Genomic DNA, 17,303 nt, shown 5'->3' on the forward strand with positions numbered 1-17,303 from the left:
CTAGTCTTTTAGCTTGCTTCCCAGGTGACCTACTTTTTTGAAAGCTGGATATCAAGGGTTTTATTTCTCATGTTANCTTGGTGTTGTCAGCACCACCAGTGAGCAAACCAGCCATCCCTGTATGGGATCTGAACCCGTGGCCTTGGTGTTATCAGCACCACACTCTCCCGAGTGAGCCACAGGCCGACTCCAAGAAGATTCATATCTTTCTAAAGATGCTGACTAATTGCTACTTTAATCATTCTCTCTTGTGCATTATACTATTAAAATCAGTAAACTACTTTTTGGATTATTACCATATCTGAACCAAGGCCTGCAGTGTCTTTCCTTTTGCTTACAAATTTGACATTTATTTTGAAAACTATGAAGATTTATTTTTAGAGATAAAATAAGGCATAAAATATGTACAGAGTTCACCATCTTTCTGATTGAAAAACTATTTATTAAGCTTTTGGACTTTCAAATAAACATATGCATTAAATCATATGCATTTAACATCTAGAATGCATATTTTTTTCTTTCACTGTTCCTGGTCTTAGGAAAGATTGGAGACAAAAGGAATATTGAACTTCAGTCTCCAATAATATAATAACATTTATTTAACTTTTTTGTGTAAAAACAGGGGTTTTATTTTTTGAATTTTACTTTATTGCCTGGGATTTTATTTATCCTTAACACTTTTTTCATTTTAGTAGTAACAATACTGATTGCTCAATAATAATTTCACATGTACATCAATGAAATGTTATTTGTTGGTTAGAATTTTGGGGACAAATATCAAGAAACAGTAGAACACAAATCTTACTCGCTTTTTCTAGTTGTGTGATTTTTGTGAGTATTTTGACAAATTTGACAATTATCAACTGATTTAAATTTTACTTAAAAAATTTTAAATAAATTTAGAATATTAGTAATTGACTAGCTTTTTTTATTTATGAAGTTCTTTGATTTGATATAGATAAATTGAATGATTTTATAAGTAAGAGTGAACTTTCATTGTCACTCTGCAGTTCTGAAAAAAGTCTTAGAGTATAATAGTTTTGGTTGTTGCTGTTAATACTAAGCCTTGTAAAAACTATGCTGTTATATTTAGGATTCTATGTATATGGTAAAACCTAATCAACTTATATTAAATGGGGAGAGAGTTTAGTTTTAATTATAGGCTTTTAAAAGTACAAATTGGTTACATGAATTAAGTATATAACTCAAACTAAATTATACATATAATTCTAAAGAATGTGCCTTAATGACTATATAGAAGAAATATTTCTAAGAAACCCATGAAAACATCATAGGCCTCAGTATACATTATAGTTATGTTATTGTTATTGCATGATTCTTGTAATGGCTTGAAATAGTTTCTTCTTATAATTTGGTTAGGGCCGAGCCCGTGGCGCACTCGGGAGTGGCGCTTCCTCTGCGGGTTCGGATCCTATATAGGGATGGCCAGTGTGCTCACAGGCTGACCGCGGTGCGGCCGGTCTCAAAAAGGACAAAAAAAAAAAAAATTGGTAAATATCCAGCCATTTGACTAGTGTCTCTTCAATTTTAAAGATAACAAATATACAGTCATATTTCATTCTAGCCCTTCAGTAAGTGATCTGTGGTTGCTCATTGGTAATATTCCAGTTAATACTGTATTTTACCCTGGGGTTTTGCTGAATAATAATTCTTTTATAATCGAAACCTTAAGTTAGGTGTTTCTTTTTGCTAAGCCTGTCTTCCTGATAGTCAGTAATTAATCTGTGTTTTTGATAATAAAGAAGCAGTAGCATTGTTGCAACCAAGTTAGAATAAGACCTAACCTACTTTAATAATAAAAATACTTTTTTCTAGTCTTTTAGCTTGCTTCCCAGGTGACCTACTTTTTTGAAAGCTGGATATCAAGGGTTTTATTTCTCATGTTATTGGCGTAAGAAATAGAAATTTCTTATAACTAACCTATTCATAATAAGCTTCTATGATGAACTAAAATGATTAGATTATTTAATGTTTTTATTATGCAAAGTTTCAGAGTATTCAGAGCATAATTGCAAGTTCATATATATACAGAACACTACAAAATTTTATTTCCCTTGCATTAAAGTCATGGCATTATGTTTCTGAGTGAAGGAAATATATGTTTATATAGTAACTAATAAATAAAATTATTCTTAAGAATAATCAAAGTATATACAGGGTACATGTGACGTTTTAATAGCTGCATACATTGTGGAATGGTTACATGAAGCTAATTAATGTATCCTACTCATCATTTTTTTGTGGTAAAGACATTTAAAATCTACTCTTTTAGCAATTTTGAAATATTCAATAGTATTTCAATTATACAATAATTTCAAATATACAATTATTATTAACTACGGTTGCCACGCTTTGCAACAGGTAACTAAAACTTCTTCCTCCTGTTAAACTGAAACTGTATCCTTCAACCAACATCTCACTTTTTCCTGTCTCCCCCACTCACCTCCATGCTCACCACTGGTAACCACTATTCTACCATGCACATCTATGAGTTCAACGTTTCTATTTAATTAATTAATTAGTTTAAACTTATTTACTATTATTATTATTTTACATTCTAAGATGTGGTTGTGGAGCAGTTGGGGGAGGGGGAAAGTGGAGAGGGATAGGGTGAGAGAAGGAGGACGTGGGGATCATTGTGGCCCATGGCACCTGTCTCATTCTGGTAGGGGAGCTTAGGGAGCTTCCAGCAGTGGCTCAGTCATTGCTGGGCTGGATGCAGACTTCAGAGGGATGGGGGCAGAGGGCTTCAGGGGGTTGTGGCTGAAGTCCTCAGCCCCCACCCCGGCTTGGGAGCCTGGGGGGCTTCTGGTCCTTCTAGGTTTTATAGGTGTTCTTTGGTGGTGTTATAGGCTTTTACTGGTTAATATCAGAACTTTGTCTCTGATCTGTTGTTTTTTTCTTTTTCCTTTCAGTTTGTGTTGGATTATTCGCTGTTCCCACCACTTAAACTCTGTAATGGAACTAATTTGTTGTCTTTTGCTTACTTCTAAAATGGGGGAACTTCCTGCCATCACTTGAGCCCTGCAGTTGAGCTGAATTGCTGCTCTGCTTCCGATTCCCTGGGGAAGGCTTTTTGTGCTGCTCAGGTCTTAATGATTGACCTTGCAAGCAGTTCTGGGTCTTGTGAGGTCCAGTACACCTGGGTTGTGTGGAAACTCTGATCTGGGCCTGAGTTTTCAGCCAACTGCACCCCATGCAGATCTGTATCCCTGACCAGTCTCCACTGAGTTGTCCTGCACTGATTGGAGGACAGATCAGCTGTCCTTGCTGTGGCCCGTTGTTCTCCCGGTGGCCTGTCTCCCACTGCCCACACTCCAAACACTCCATGGGATGGGCCATGTTCCAGTCCCTTGCAAAGACTCACTGGCCTCTGAGTGGCTCCTTTTTTCAGTTGTGTGTGGCCCCTCGCTCCTATGTGATTTCACAGGAACCTTGTTAGTGGTCTTGCTGGCCTGGGGGAATCCCCTGTGGCCTCCAAGCAACTTCATGCAAAGGGCACAGCTGTGGCTTTTGTCAGCTCTTCTTCCATGTGCTCACCAGGGCCAGCCTTGAAGTGGCCAGGTCTCAAAATGTTTGGAGTGGTTCTTTCTTTCTCTCATCATTACTTCTCCTGCCCTCATGCACTCCGTAGGTCTCCCCTCCTCTTCCCCTGAGCTCTAGCGGCCCCAGCTTGGCTGTCGTTGCTTTTTAATAGTTGTAAATTGGTTGATTTGTGGGAAGAAGTGATGCTGAGGACCATCTCTTCTGCCATCTTGGTCGGAAGTTGCAGGCACTTCTATTTTGCCTGATAATACCAAACTCTTAACCCAAAGTGGTTGTACTAATTAACATTCCCACCAGCAAGATATGGAAGTCACTGTTACTCCACATTCTTGCCAACAGTTGGTATTATCAGTCTCTAATTTTTGCCATTCTGATGAGAGTAAAATGATATTTCCCTGTGGTTTTATTTTGAATTTCCCTGATTACAAATGAGACTCTGACTGCCGAGTTCAGCGTTTTTAGATTCCACATATAAGTAAGACCATGTGGTACATGTTTATCTTTCTGTGCTTGGCTTATTTCATTTAACATAATGTCCTCCAGGTTCATGCACATTGTTGCAAATGACAGAATTTTCTTCTTTCTTTTTAAGACTGTATGGTATTCCATTGTATGTAGGTACCACATTTTTTTTATCCATCCCACCATTTGCCATTATCTTTTAAAGTTAAACATAGACTTACCCCATAACCCAGCTATTCTTCTGGGTCTACATCCAGGAGAAAGGCATGCATGTGGACAGCAAAGAGACATATATTAAAAGGTTCATAGCAAAATAATTTATAACAAACCCAAACTCAAACCAATCCAACTGTTTATAAACAGTAAAATTGAAATTCATCTGTGTGTGTATATGTGTATATATGTGTATATTTATACACAGTGGAATTCTATACAGCAATGAAAAGGAATGAACCATAATCACAAATAATAAAATGGATTAATGTTGCAAATATAATATTGAAAGAAGCAATACTCAGAAATGCCCACTCAGAGGATTCCATTTATATAAATTTTATAAACAGACAAAATTAAGCTGTATTATTAGAACTTAAGAGTGTGGTTACTTTTGGGCAATAGGGTAGTGCCTTCTGGGATGCTGGCAAAGGTTCTGTTTCTTGCCTTGGTTTGTAGTAACTCAGATGCTTGCTTTGTGATAATTAATTGCATGAACCTTTTATAGATTTGTGTACTTTTCTATATTTGAATTTTCCTGCCCAATAAGTAGAGATTTTTAAAAAGTGAAGCAGTAAAAAAGGGCTCTTCCCTCCCAAAAAGAGTAATGAAAGTAATTTTTTGGCCAAATTTGTTAGTTTTTATCATCATATTATCTATTAAATTTATCTGAAATTTATAAGAGCGTGTTGCTGAAGAATGGGGAAAGGGTCATGTTTCATTTTTTGCAATATGAGTGTATGTGATAAAATGTAAATAGTGCCTTTATAGGGTTGACCTTTCAATAATAACATAGCTGTATATGTTAAAGCTCAGATACAGAAGTGGGTCCTCCCTTGTTCTGTTTTCTTCTGGACAATGTGAAGAGGTGTCTGGGAAATGGTGATAATGATTTCTCAAGAAGCTTGCCATCCATACTAACATACTTGAATAAAACTTCTTCATTCCCAGACTTTGTAAGATATTAATTTCTGGGCTGTTGATGAAAATTCTGAAGATCGGGGTATCATATTCATTAGTTAAGTTTAAAAAGAAAAATGAGGAAACTGTTTTCTGAGGTCATTTCTAGGTGCTTATTTAAAATGTTCGAAAGAGTCAAACTTAAGCTATTTTCTGTGATTTTAATTTCTAGTAAACATCTTTTTTTGACAGGTGGAGAGAGAACCTGTGGAGTACATGAACTTATCTGTATTAGAAAAGGTAAGTTATTTTTCTGCATGGATATTTAAATACTAAATGAACACTTCATAATGTATAATAAATTTTAGTAAGATGGCAGATAATTTGAATTTACAAAGCATAAAATTTAATAAATATTAATATTTGTTATTTGTGTTGTAGACTTAGGCATCAATAAAGTGCATATTGCTTATTATGTGGTTATTGAGAGTTGTTACTTTATATTTCGTTTTGATGGGCTGATAAAGCCAGGTTTCTAGCGTATTGGTTGTTAGACATGGTGAAGAGGCGAAGAATGGAGGGTTTGATTTTTGTTCCCTTTCAGAGTCTGGAATCTGAGTGCGTGCTGATCTCCCATTGACTTCTGTTCTATTACTGTACCCCATCAGAGAGATGTGAGGAGTTGGTTGAAATTCAAATCGGGAACATGTCCAAAGACCACAACATCCTTTGACATCAGCAACTGTGTATGCTTCCTTAGAAGGAGCCACCTGACAACTGGGTGGTTCAACAAGGTGGTCCCAGGAAAGGTAATACAGTTATCAGATGGCAGGCAAGGAATCAGGTATTCATTAGATTTGGAAGAATCAGGAGAGCCTTGGGAGTCCCCACAGCTCCTTAGAAGTAATCACAAAGCTATAAAATGGTGTGAAGAAAGGAAAAGGTATACCTGGGGAGGTCAGGGAAAGAAATCCTCATAAATTTACAACTGTTGTCTCTTTTTAAATTCGGGGCACTTTTCTGTTCCTTACACCTCTCTTGAAAACTCATTGGCCCTCTTGAGTCTGGCCAACTAGCAGCATTCCCTTCCCTAATATTTCACCTCAGGAGGTTTGGAGCAGTGTCAGTATTTGTGATACATGAGTATGGTTGGTATGCCAGGGAAATGTCAGTATATTTTCAGTAAGTCTTTAAAAGCTCTGAAAAGCCTCAGCTTTAGAGTTGGAAAAAGATTTTTAATCCTTCTTCAGAGAATTTATGTGACATTGACATGGTCATATTAGTTTATCTGTGTGTCACTGCCTGAAATTGCTGTTTATTTTAAAACAATCTCCTTCCTTTATTAAAGTGTAGCATATCTGCATACCTTTCCTCTGGTACCACAAAGGAGGAAATTAAAGTTAGTTCCCTGAAATCTCAAATTTAGGATTGTGATTCTCACCCTATAACCATCGTTGATTTGTGCCTCTTATCTAAAATGGTGGGGGGGGGGTTTATACATTCTTTTCTTCCTATATGTAAACATTTTTAGTCTTGTACTATATTATATTAATTCGCAATTACTAAAAATGTTTGAAATAATTTTATAATTACTACTTGTCCCACTAAAACATTTTTGGTGGGACAGCAAAAGACACTGTACAGATCAGTTGGAATCAAAAGCCATTAATGCTGTGGTCAGGTGAAGAGAGAATCAAGACAAGAATAGAGGCATCTAGGAGGAAGGAAACTAAAATGTGCAGAAGGTCCTTGTGGCCACAACGGGAACTGAAAGCTACAATGGAGAAAATAGCATAGATAAGGATAGGTGATGATCTAAATACACCTTTTTAGTATGGCTCTTCTTGCTATACTCTATTGCTATTTTCGTTCCTATCGAGGTAGTTCTGAAAGTATGCCTTGCCCGGATTTCTCTATGTTAGTCCAGCTTTCCCACTTCTTTCCATTTTTCCATAGAATTTTAATTCTGTGATTAAGAATTTTAGAAAATGTGTCCCCACTGTGGCCATTTCACAGAAGAGTATCTTAATCTCTGTTATCTATGTATGCCCTCAGCACTCAACCCAGTGTCCTATTCTAGTGGATGTTTCGTAGATATTTCAGTATTTTCACAATTAATGCTTAGGGCTAAAGCTTTTGCATTTTAAGCTGGACTTTCACAGAGTAGAGCATATGAAAGTTATGTAAAGTAGAATAATTGTAATTAGTATCAGTGATTCTGATAAAATGACATCCCTGATATCATACTTAATTTCTTTTTCCCCGTCTGGCTCTGCCTTCTCTGTCAGACTTCTAAATGTCGAATGTACCAGACTTTCATCCTGGGCTTGCTTCATTTTTCCATCTTTTCCCTCTGGTTTTCTCTAGCTATGTTGTATTAAATGCCACATGAATGTATAGGTCCAGCTCTGGGCTGTCTTTGAGCTCCTTGCTCTTTTATCAAACTACTTACTTGATATTTCTATCTGGATGTCTATTAGAATAACATCTTGACATATTTAAAATGCAAGTCTTGATTTTCTCACATGAGCCTGTTCCTTCCTCAGTCTTCCCCATGTCAGCTAATAAATACAACTGTCTACCCACTGCTCAAGTCCTAACTTAAGAATCATCCTATATTTCTCTCATTTTTTTAATCTCCCACTTTTAATTTATTTGTAAGTTCTGTCTTCTACCTGAAAAATATATTTTGTATCCATTTAATTTTTTTTCCATGCTGCTGCTGCCATCATAGTCGGAGTCTCTATCCTCTTTTGCCTAGACCACTGCAATAGTTTTCTAATTGGTTTTCCTACTTCTGCTCTTACCTCCTCACAGTATTAGTGACTTTTAAAAATGTAAATCAGGCCATATCACTTTGCTGGTTGGAATTCTGTGGATTTCCATTATACATGGAATAATATCAAAGTATCTCACTGATCTACAAAGCCCTACGTTATAGCATCAACCGAGAATCCAAAATGTCGTATATGGATCATCAGCTCAAACTTATCATCATCTAAATTATTTTCATCACCTGTGGGTGAAACTCTGGGTATAATCCTTCCTGGTTCAAAATTCCTTTCCATTTGTAGACCTGGGAAACTAGAAGACACGTTATCTGCTCCAAAGGTACAATGGTGGGACAGGCATAGGACAATAGCTATAGGCATTCCCATCACAAAAGTGAGAAAGAAGAACGGAGTCACTGGTCCTGAGCAATTTTAAAATTCAGCTGAAGGTGCTGACTGGTTAGTTCAGTTGGTTAGAGCGCAGAGTTATAACACTGAGTGCAAGGGTTCAGATCCTTGTACCTGCCAGCTGCCCCCCAAAAAATAGAAATTAAAAAGTTAAAAAAAATTCAATTGGGCAAAATCTACTAGGTTGCAAGGCCTGGGAATAATACTCTGTGGCTTTTGGCCTTGAGGCCTGAGGCTCTACACTCTGGGTTTAAGACTCTGCCCTTGGAGTCGTTCTTCCTTTTTCACTAAAGGTGTGCATATTTGCATCTGGGTAGTTAGCCTATATTCTACCTGTAGAATTTTGGCAGTCTAACAGCTTTCTTTCATCTCATTCTCCCTTGTCCCTTTCAGTCTAAGCTGGCAGTATTTCTGCTAGTTCTCGAAAACCTTGTGAGTATGCTCAGTACATCACAGAAATTCATTCATTAGTCAAGAGGCTCCTCTACCGATCTTTCTTAGATAATCCCATCTCTGTTTTTCAGCTTCTGCTGAAATGGCTGAGGGGATCCGTTAGTCAAATGTCTAATCTCTTCAAAGAGCCCTCTGTGTCACTGAACACTATGTCATTTTGTTCATTTTTAATCACTAGCGAAATATTGTCTAACCATACCCTTGACTTTCTCTCTGGAGCATGCTTTCTTGACAGTGAGTCTTCTAATTGTAGCATCACTTACAGTCTGGATAGGCTGAGAATTTTCCAAATCCTCAAGTCCTGGTTCCTTTCTGCTTAACAGTTTTTTCCCTTAATTTATCTCTTTTCTCTCATGTTTTACTATAAGCAGGCTGGAAATCTCAGCTAAATGCCCAGGTTTATCATTTATAAGTTCTGCTTTCCATATAACTGTAGGACACAATTTAGCTAAGCTGTCTGCCCCTCTATTGCATGATCCCCTTTCCTCCAGTTTCTAATAATGTGTTTCTCATTTCCTTCTGAGCCTTCACAGCAGCACCTGTAACATCTTTATTTTTACCAGTGGTCTGTTTATGACAATTTAGCTATTCGGTATTCTAAATATAAGATGATATAGTTTTTCTCTACCATGTTTCAAATTTCCTTCGTAATCCTCACTAGCAGAATCATTAACATCCATATTTCTACTACAAGGCTGTTCAAGGATATTTAGGCTGTTTCTGTCATGCTCCTCAAAATTCTTCAAGCTTCTACCCATTATCTAATTCCAAAGCCACTTCCACATTTTAGGTAATTGTTACAGCACCCCCCTTCCAGGTGTGCCAAAATATGTACTAGTTTCCTATGGCTGTTGTAACAGATTACCACAAGCTTAGTAGCTTAAAACAATACAAATTTGTTCTCTTACATTTTGGAAGCCAGAAGTCTGAAGTCAGTTTCACTGGGCTAAAGTCAGGCTTTTCTTCTGGAGGCCTCATGGAGAGAATCTGTTTCCTCATCTTTTCTGTCTTGTAGAGGCCACCTGCATTCCATAGCCCCTTTCCCCATCTTCAAAGAGTGTCACTCCAGTGATCCCCTTGTCCTGTCTCCTTCTACTACTCACTCCATTGCCTGCCTCCCTCTTCTCAGGACCCTGTGATTACTCTGGATCCACCTGGATAATCCAGCTTAGTCTTTCCATCTCGAAATCCTTAACATAACCAAATCTGGACAGTCCCTTTTGCCATTTAAGGTCACATTTACAGGTTCTGGGTGTTAGGACATAGACATCTTTGGGGGACCATTATTCAGCCTGCCACACTTAGGTGGGCACACTACTCTCTACTTCTCCCTCTTCATTGTATATGCACTCCCTCTATCCACTATGCTTCAGCCACGTTGGTTTTCTTTCTCTTAATTAATTGTCCTAGGCTTGTTTCTGGCTAAAGACTTTGTTACAGGCTATCTTCTCTGCCTGTAATGCTCTCTCTCATCAGTTCTTTGAATGACTTGACTCCTGTGATCCTTCAGGTTTCATCCCAAGTAGCATGTCCATGCTAATACATTCCATACTAATCATATCTAACGTAGCTCCTCCCACCCCTCTCTCTGTTCTCTAATGTCAATTATATTACCCTATTTATTTAATAACATCCATCTTATAGATAGTTATCATTTATATGGTTATATACTTTTCTGGGGGAGCTGTATGTCTCCCCCATTAAAATACAAGCTTTTAGAGGGCGGGAGCATTGATTGACTTAGTCACTGATGTATTTCAAGTACTTAGAATCGCATAGGACATAAAATAGATATCTAATAAATGTGGAAATAGTAAATGAATGATTGAATTGGATTGGCTGAATTGATCATGAATACTTTATTTGATGCCTATCAGTTAGAAGGCATTTATAGAATACTTTCTCCGTGCAAGCATAATTCTAAATGTAATAACTGACAAAGAAATAGATAGATACACTAGTACACTACACTAGTACACTAGATAATATAGAATTTTCTGCTAGAAATGCTAGGCAAAATATAGCAAACATACTTTAAATGCATTTTTGAGCCCAGGAAAAATTTAGGGAAGCCTCAGGGTTCAAAAATACAGAGGGTCATTAGGGAAATGCAAATCAAAATCACAACGAGATACCATTTTACCCCAAATAGGGGGGTTAAAATTAAAAAGACAATAACAAGTGTTGACATAGATGTGGAGATATTGGAACCCTCATAAATTATTGGTGGGATTGCAAAACAGTGAACCACTTTGGGAAACAGTTTGGCAGTATCTCAAAAGTTAAACATAAGTTTACCTGATGACCCAGAAATTTTACTTCTTACCTGAGAGAATTGAAAACATATGCTCACACAAAAATCTATACACTAATGTTTATAGGATTATTCATAATAACCAAAAAGTAGAAACAACCACTAACTGTTCATCAACTGATGAATGGATAAACAAGATTTGGTATATCCATTTGGTATATTATTCCACAGTAGAAAGGAATGAGTATTGATACATGTTATAACATGGATGGACCTTGAAGACTTCTTTCACTTAGCATAATGTTAAGCATAAAAAGCCACATATTCTGTAATTTCATCTATATGGAATGTCCAGAATAGGCAAATCTGTAGAGACAGAAATAGATAAGTGATTTCAGTGATGGGGTCGGAGGAGGAATGTGGAGTGATTGCTGATGGGTGCAGGGTTTCTTTCTGGAGTGACGAAAATGTTCTAAAATTAGATAGTGGTGATGGTTGCATAGTTCTATGGATATACTAAAAACTACTGAATTGCGTACTTTAAAAAGATGAAATTTATGGTATGTGAATAACATTATGCTAAGTGAAAGAAGTCAAGCATAAAAAGCCACATATTCTGTAATTTCATCTATATGGAATGTCCAGAATAGGCAAATCTGTAGAGACAGAAATAGATAAGTGATTTCAGGGATGGGGTCGGAGGAGGAATGTGGAGTGATTGCTGATGGGTGCAGGGTTTCTTTCTGGAGTGACAAAAATGTTCTAAAATTAGATAGTGGTGATGGTTGCATAGTTCTGTGGATATACTAAAAACTACTGAATTGCGTACTTTAAAAAGATGAAATTTATGGTATGTGAATTATGTCAATAAAGCTGTTATTTAAAAAATTATAGCAGGAACTGAAAATTAGAGCTAAAACCTTAGTGACTTCTCACGTGATGGTCAGTGTTGTAAGAGATAAGGTATGACTTTTTTTATTACTTATAAAGAGGCACATGATATCACTTCTCCCATACTGTGTCGGCACAAGTAGTTATAAGCCTGCCTATATTCAAGCTCCATGGGAGTGTGTCAAAGAATTTGTGGCCATTTTTTAAAAAAGCAGTATCTTGTATGCTCATGTTAGAAAAGAAGAGAGTGAAAATGTATGAGATAAGCATTCAATGCAAGAAGTTAGAGCCATCTCATAAACTCAGAGAAAGGAAGAAAAAGATAACAGAAAATTAATGTAACAGAAAATTAATGTAACAGAAAGTAGAGATAAAGAGGATCAACAGAGCCAAAATGCAGTACATTGAAAAGACTTATGAAATAGAAAGATTTCTAGCACAATTAATTTAGAAATAAAGAAGCCACATGTAAATAATATTAGGCATGTAAAATTATAGGTGTAAGTGAGATTTTAAAAATCCTAAAAATATTAATGACTTTTTGATACTAAATTTGAAATCACAGATGAAATGGACAGTTTTAGAAAAAAATACAATTAAAACTGATAGAAAACTTAATCATTAATGGTCTTTTTGGATAACTAACCAGCGTTCAAAGAAAAAAGGACCCAGTCTTATAAAGTGTTCCAGAGACTAAGAGAAATAGAATATTACCCCAAATTACTTTATTAGACTGCAGTAGAACCTTGATGTTAAACCAGACTGTACAGTATGAGAGAGGGAAATACATGCTATCTAATCTTACTTGGAAATATATATGTAAGAAGTAGCAAACCATATCCAGCAATGTTTTAAGAAAAACAAATGACAAACATGACAACAAGTTGGTTTATCCCAAGAATGTCTCATGTGAATCTATTAATTGATACTGTTTACCATGTTAATCATATGAGCATCTCAACAGAAGCAGAAAAAGTATTAAATAAAGTTTATCATTTTTTTTCCCTTTTTGTCTTTTTTCGTGATCGGTAATGGGATCGCAACCCTCAGTGTCGCACCCGCACCGCAACCGGCAACGGGATCGCAACCCTTGGTGTCGCGCCCGCACCACGCTCAACCAGTGAGCGGACCGGTCTCTATACGGGATCCGAACCCTCGGCGGGAGTGCCGCCGCGCTCCCAAGCGCCGCACTGTACCGAGTGCGCCACCGGGCCGGCCCTAAAGTTTATCATTTTATCTAATGATAAATTATCCAAACTCTCAGTAAACTAAGAATATAAATTTTTTTAACCTAATGAAGGATATCTGTTAAAAATGCATAACAAACTAAGTACTTAATGATGAAACATTAGAAGCCTAAGTGCTTCTATTCAGTATCATACTGTAGATCTCAGCCAATACAGTAAGTCAGGACAAAGAAATAGAAAGTATAGGATTAAAAAGGAAGAGATAATGCTAATTTTACTTGTAGGTGATGTTGGTTAGCTACATAGGAAATCCAAGAGACTCTATAAACAAATCTATAAGAGAGTTCTGTACATTTGATCAATATATAAAAATCAATTACATTTCTACATAGTAGGTGAAGAATAATTAGAAAGCGATAAAAGAGGATCTTTTTTAGAGTATTGTCAAATCTGTAAGATGTATATGGCTTATAAGATGTATATGGCTTTTTTGAAGAAAATTAAAAACCTTTAATTTTATAGAGATATTAAAGAAGATATGTAAATGAAGAGATAAATAATATTTATGGGTAGAAATATGTAATACATTTAAATTGGCAATACTTAATTGGCTATTCTTCTCCCTTTCTTGACTTGGGATGATTAAAGGAGTCTAAGATCTGAACAGAAAGGCCATGTTAGTGATGTGGTCTTACTGGCTGCATGGTACTGGAATCTTTCTTTCCATCCCTTTCTCAATAATCTGTTAGTCCAAGTCCCTAGAATTGCTGGTGGGGGCTGGCTTTTCTTTTCTTTCTTTTTTTAAAAATCAGCTTCTATGACAACTTTATTGTGTCTTCTGCCCTCTAGTAACCTTTTACTCTTTGGTGGAAGAGATGGTAGGGGTTTCTGGATTCCATTGTCATGCAAAGAATAGCAGTGGCAGGCAGGGGACCAGTTTTTGAGGTCCTCTGCCAACTAACCAGCTATTTCCTTGCATAGGGAAACCAAAGTCTGTAGAATGTCTAAACGTTATGAAGGTAGGGGATGAATTTATCATGTTACCTTTCTCTTGTGTGTCTATACATTTTTGTATATTTAATTTATTTAGCAAATTGTTAAGTGCCAAGCACTATTCTGGGTACTGGGGATATTGTAATGAATAAGACAACTAATCTGCTCTCATGTAGCTTATATTGTTGGATCAGTGAGAAATAGACAGTGAGTAAACAAAGTAATTCTAGATAGCCATAAGTACTGTGAAGACAGTAAAATATGGTGTATGTTTATGAGAGAGAGAGACTTCAGATAGAATGGTCAGGTAAGGCTTCTCTGAGGAGATAACATTTAAACTGATATCTGCATGATGAGGAGGAGCCATTATCTTAATATCAGGGGAAGGTAATAGAGAACAGGGAAATGCAGATGTCCTGAGGTGGGAATAAGGGTTTGCTGAAAGAAGTATGGCTGAAGTAAGTAGTGCATGAGTGTGGAAAGTCTCATAAAATGAGAAAGGAGAGGTAGGTGCATCCAGGTCATGTATGGATTTATAGGTCATATTAAGGGGTTTGTATTTAATTCCAAACACAACGGAATGCTAAAATAGGGTTTTAAGCAGGAGAGGGATGTGATTTGCTGGTAACATATGATCTGTAAGGGGTTAAATTGGAAGTAAGGAGACCACTTAGTAAGCTATCAAAGTAGTCTAGTGAGAAAGGTTGGGGCTTGGGTTACGATGTTAGTTGTGGAGAAGATGAGAAGTGCTTGGATTTAGGATATGCTTTATAGGTAGAACTGACAAAACTTGAAGATGGATTAATGTTGAGGAGTGCAAAGAAAAGAGAGGAAGACTCTTAGGTTTTTGGCGTCAGTTCTGAAAGGTGGTGCTGTTAAATGAGGTGGGAAAGACTGGGGGAGGAGCTGGTGGGGCAGGGGTGATGGTGCACAGAACCCAGGTATTCTGTTTTAGATGTTTTATATGCTTACCAAACATTTAGCGAGGATGTAAGGAAGGTAGTTGAATATCCAAATCTGGAATTCAGGGGTAAGTTTAGGGTAAGAGATAGAAATTTGGAGGTACATGGTATTGAAAGCTAGGAGGCTAGTTAAGATCACCCAGGAAGTGAGCTTGGGTAGAAAAGGGAAGATGGCCAAGTACAGCATTAACACAAACATAGATTTACATATAAGAATTAAAATATATTTATGTTGTGGTCTCTGAAAATGAATAATTTATTATCTTAATGAATGTATTATCTTTGGAATTAATTCAAAAAGACAATGAATGGTTGTCTTGCGTTGTGCTAGGAATAATTGATTTTCCAATGACTTTCTTAACTAAAAGCATCTTGCAGGAATATATGTTCTCAGTTGATTTTAATATAGTGGTTCTTTTAGAGGTTGAGGTTTTGATTATTAGAGAGAAAGCAAGTGATATAGTCTTTGTACTAATGTATAAGTCTGTGTCCTATGACAGACTAGAAATGGTAGAGTTGAGTTTCACCTGAAAATGGTCTACTACACAAGGAACTTGATGTGGGGTTAGTTTGTGTTAGATCCACTTTTTTTTTTTTTTTCCTTTTTGTCTTTTTTTGTGTCTGGCAACGGATCGCAACCCTCCGTGTCGTGCCCGTACCGGACCGGGACCGGCAACGGGATCGCAAACCTCGGTGCTGCGCCCGCACCTCGCTCAGCCAATGAGCGGGAACCGGTCTGTATTTGGGATCCGAACCCTCGTTGGGAGCGCCTCCGCGCTCCCAAGCGGTGCACCGTAGCAGTGCGCCACCAGGCCGGCCCTAGATCCACTTTTAAAAGTGAAACTGCAGTAGATGCAGACTCAAAATTATGATGTAACACTGGTCTTAATTATCTCTTTTCTTTAAGAATAAAAGCTTTGATTTTTATATCAAAGTAGTACTTCTTATATAGTTAATGAGAGCATTTCCTTAGCCTTTTCATCCTCCACACCTATCCTATTCCCCAGAGGCAAAGACTTTCAGCTGTCTTTTTTTTTCCTGTTTACCTTCATATTCTAAAGTTTCTCTGCTGTTTCTTGATTTTCAAAGATGTTTAAACATCTGTTGTTTTCCTGCTATGGTAGATGAAGATTTAGTTATAGTAGATTAGCATAATGTTTAGGAGTTCTAATACTGTCTGTCTCTTAGCCCTTACGTATCTCACTGTCCTCATAGGTAAAAAAAGGATCACAATATTGTCTTTCTCATATGCTTTTGTGAAGTTTAAACTAGTTAATACATATAAATGCATAATAGATTTTTTAGGTAAAACCATTTAATGGAAATAAATAATAATAACAAAATATAGTAATTTTAGTAATAATTACAAAATAATATTATTTTACCCACCCATGCGTTTCTCCACATTTTGTTTCCCTACAATAGTTGTAATTCAGTTTTGGTTAAGTCAGTTTTAGAACTTACATTTTTATGATTAATGTTATTTTCAATAAAGCCATATTATGCCATAACTATATTTGCTTTTTGGTATAGTTTTCACCTCTTTTCTTAAAATACCCCTCTTTCTTGTCTACTTTCAGGTACCCACCTCGCTCCTCATTAACTAGGGTTCAGAATCCATACTGATTTCTCTGTCATTCAGATTTTGCTTCTGCCACCACCTTTCCCCCATATCAAAATATACTCTTCTGTATCATATATCCTTAGATAAAGTTTCTTTGCTTCTCTAAGAAATAATTAGCCAGTATATATTATCTTCCTTAAGGTACTGTTAGGTGTTGTACCAAGCAAATCCCAAACAAATAATGACTGAAACAGGATAGAGGTTTATTTCTCACCTCTGTGACATTTAAATCAGGTATTTCTAATTGCTTCAGGACACTCCTTCAGCAGTGATTCAGGGACCCAGGCTCCTTCTATTTTGTGGCTCTGACATCTTCAGCATGTGGCTTTGAACTTTACCGTGTTCATCTTTATCAGGTGGGGAGTGTGGGGGGAAAAAAGGGGAAAGTAAGATTGTCTAGGAGATCTCTATGAGTTAGGCCTGGAAGCAGTGCACATCCCTTAAGATTCATAGCCCATCTCAATAATTCAGTCACATGGCCACAATGAACTTCAAAACAGGCTGGGATATGTTAGTGAGCCCAAGAAGTACGCAAGCTATATTATGTCATTTACCAGTTAATTTACCTGAATGTGAAATGTCCACCTTGCCACTGTCTTATGGGCTCTGTATATGTTA

The 17,303-nt window shown here is 36.8% G+C and overlaps 1 protein-coding gene across 3 annotated transcripts in view; it reads left to right on the forward strand.

The window, feature by feature from the left end:
* The first annotated feature begins 5,392 nt into the window (after nt 1–5,392).
* LOC103591661 (synaptotagmin-14) overlaps nt 5,393–17,303 on the forward strand; it is a 208,192-nt gene continuing 196,281 nt past the window's right edge. The window contains exons 1-2 of one of the 3 annotated variants that reach the window (XM_008574160.1): nt 5,393–5,442; nt 5,747–5,951. The gene's annotated coding sequence lies outside the window, so the exon portion shown is untranslated. The remainder of the gene's footprint in view (nt 5,443–5,746; nt 5,952–17,303) is intronic. The other 2 variants (XM_008574159.1, XM_008574158.1) reach the window with 2 other exon arrangements.

This window comes from Galeopterus variegatus, unplaced genomic scaffold (genome assembly GCF_000696425.1).
Source record: "Galeopterus variegatus unplaced genomic scaffold, G_variegatus-3.0.2 Scaffold1003, whole genome shotgun sequence".
NCBI lineage: Eukaryota > Metazoa > Chordata > Mammalia > Dermoptera > Cynocephalidae > Galeopterus > Galeopterus variegatus.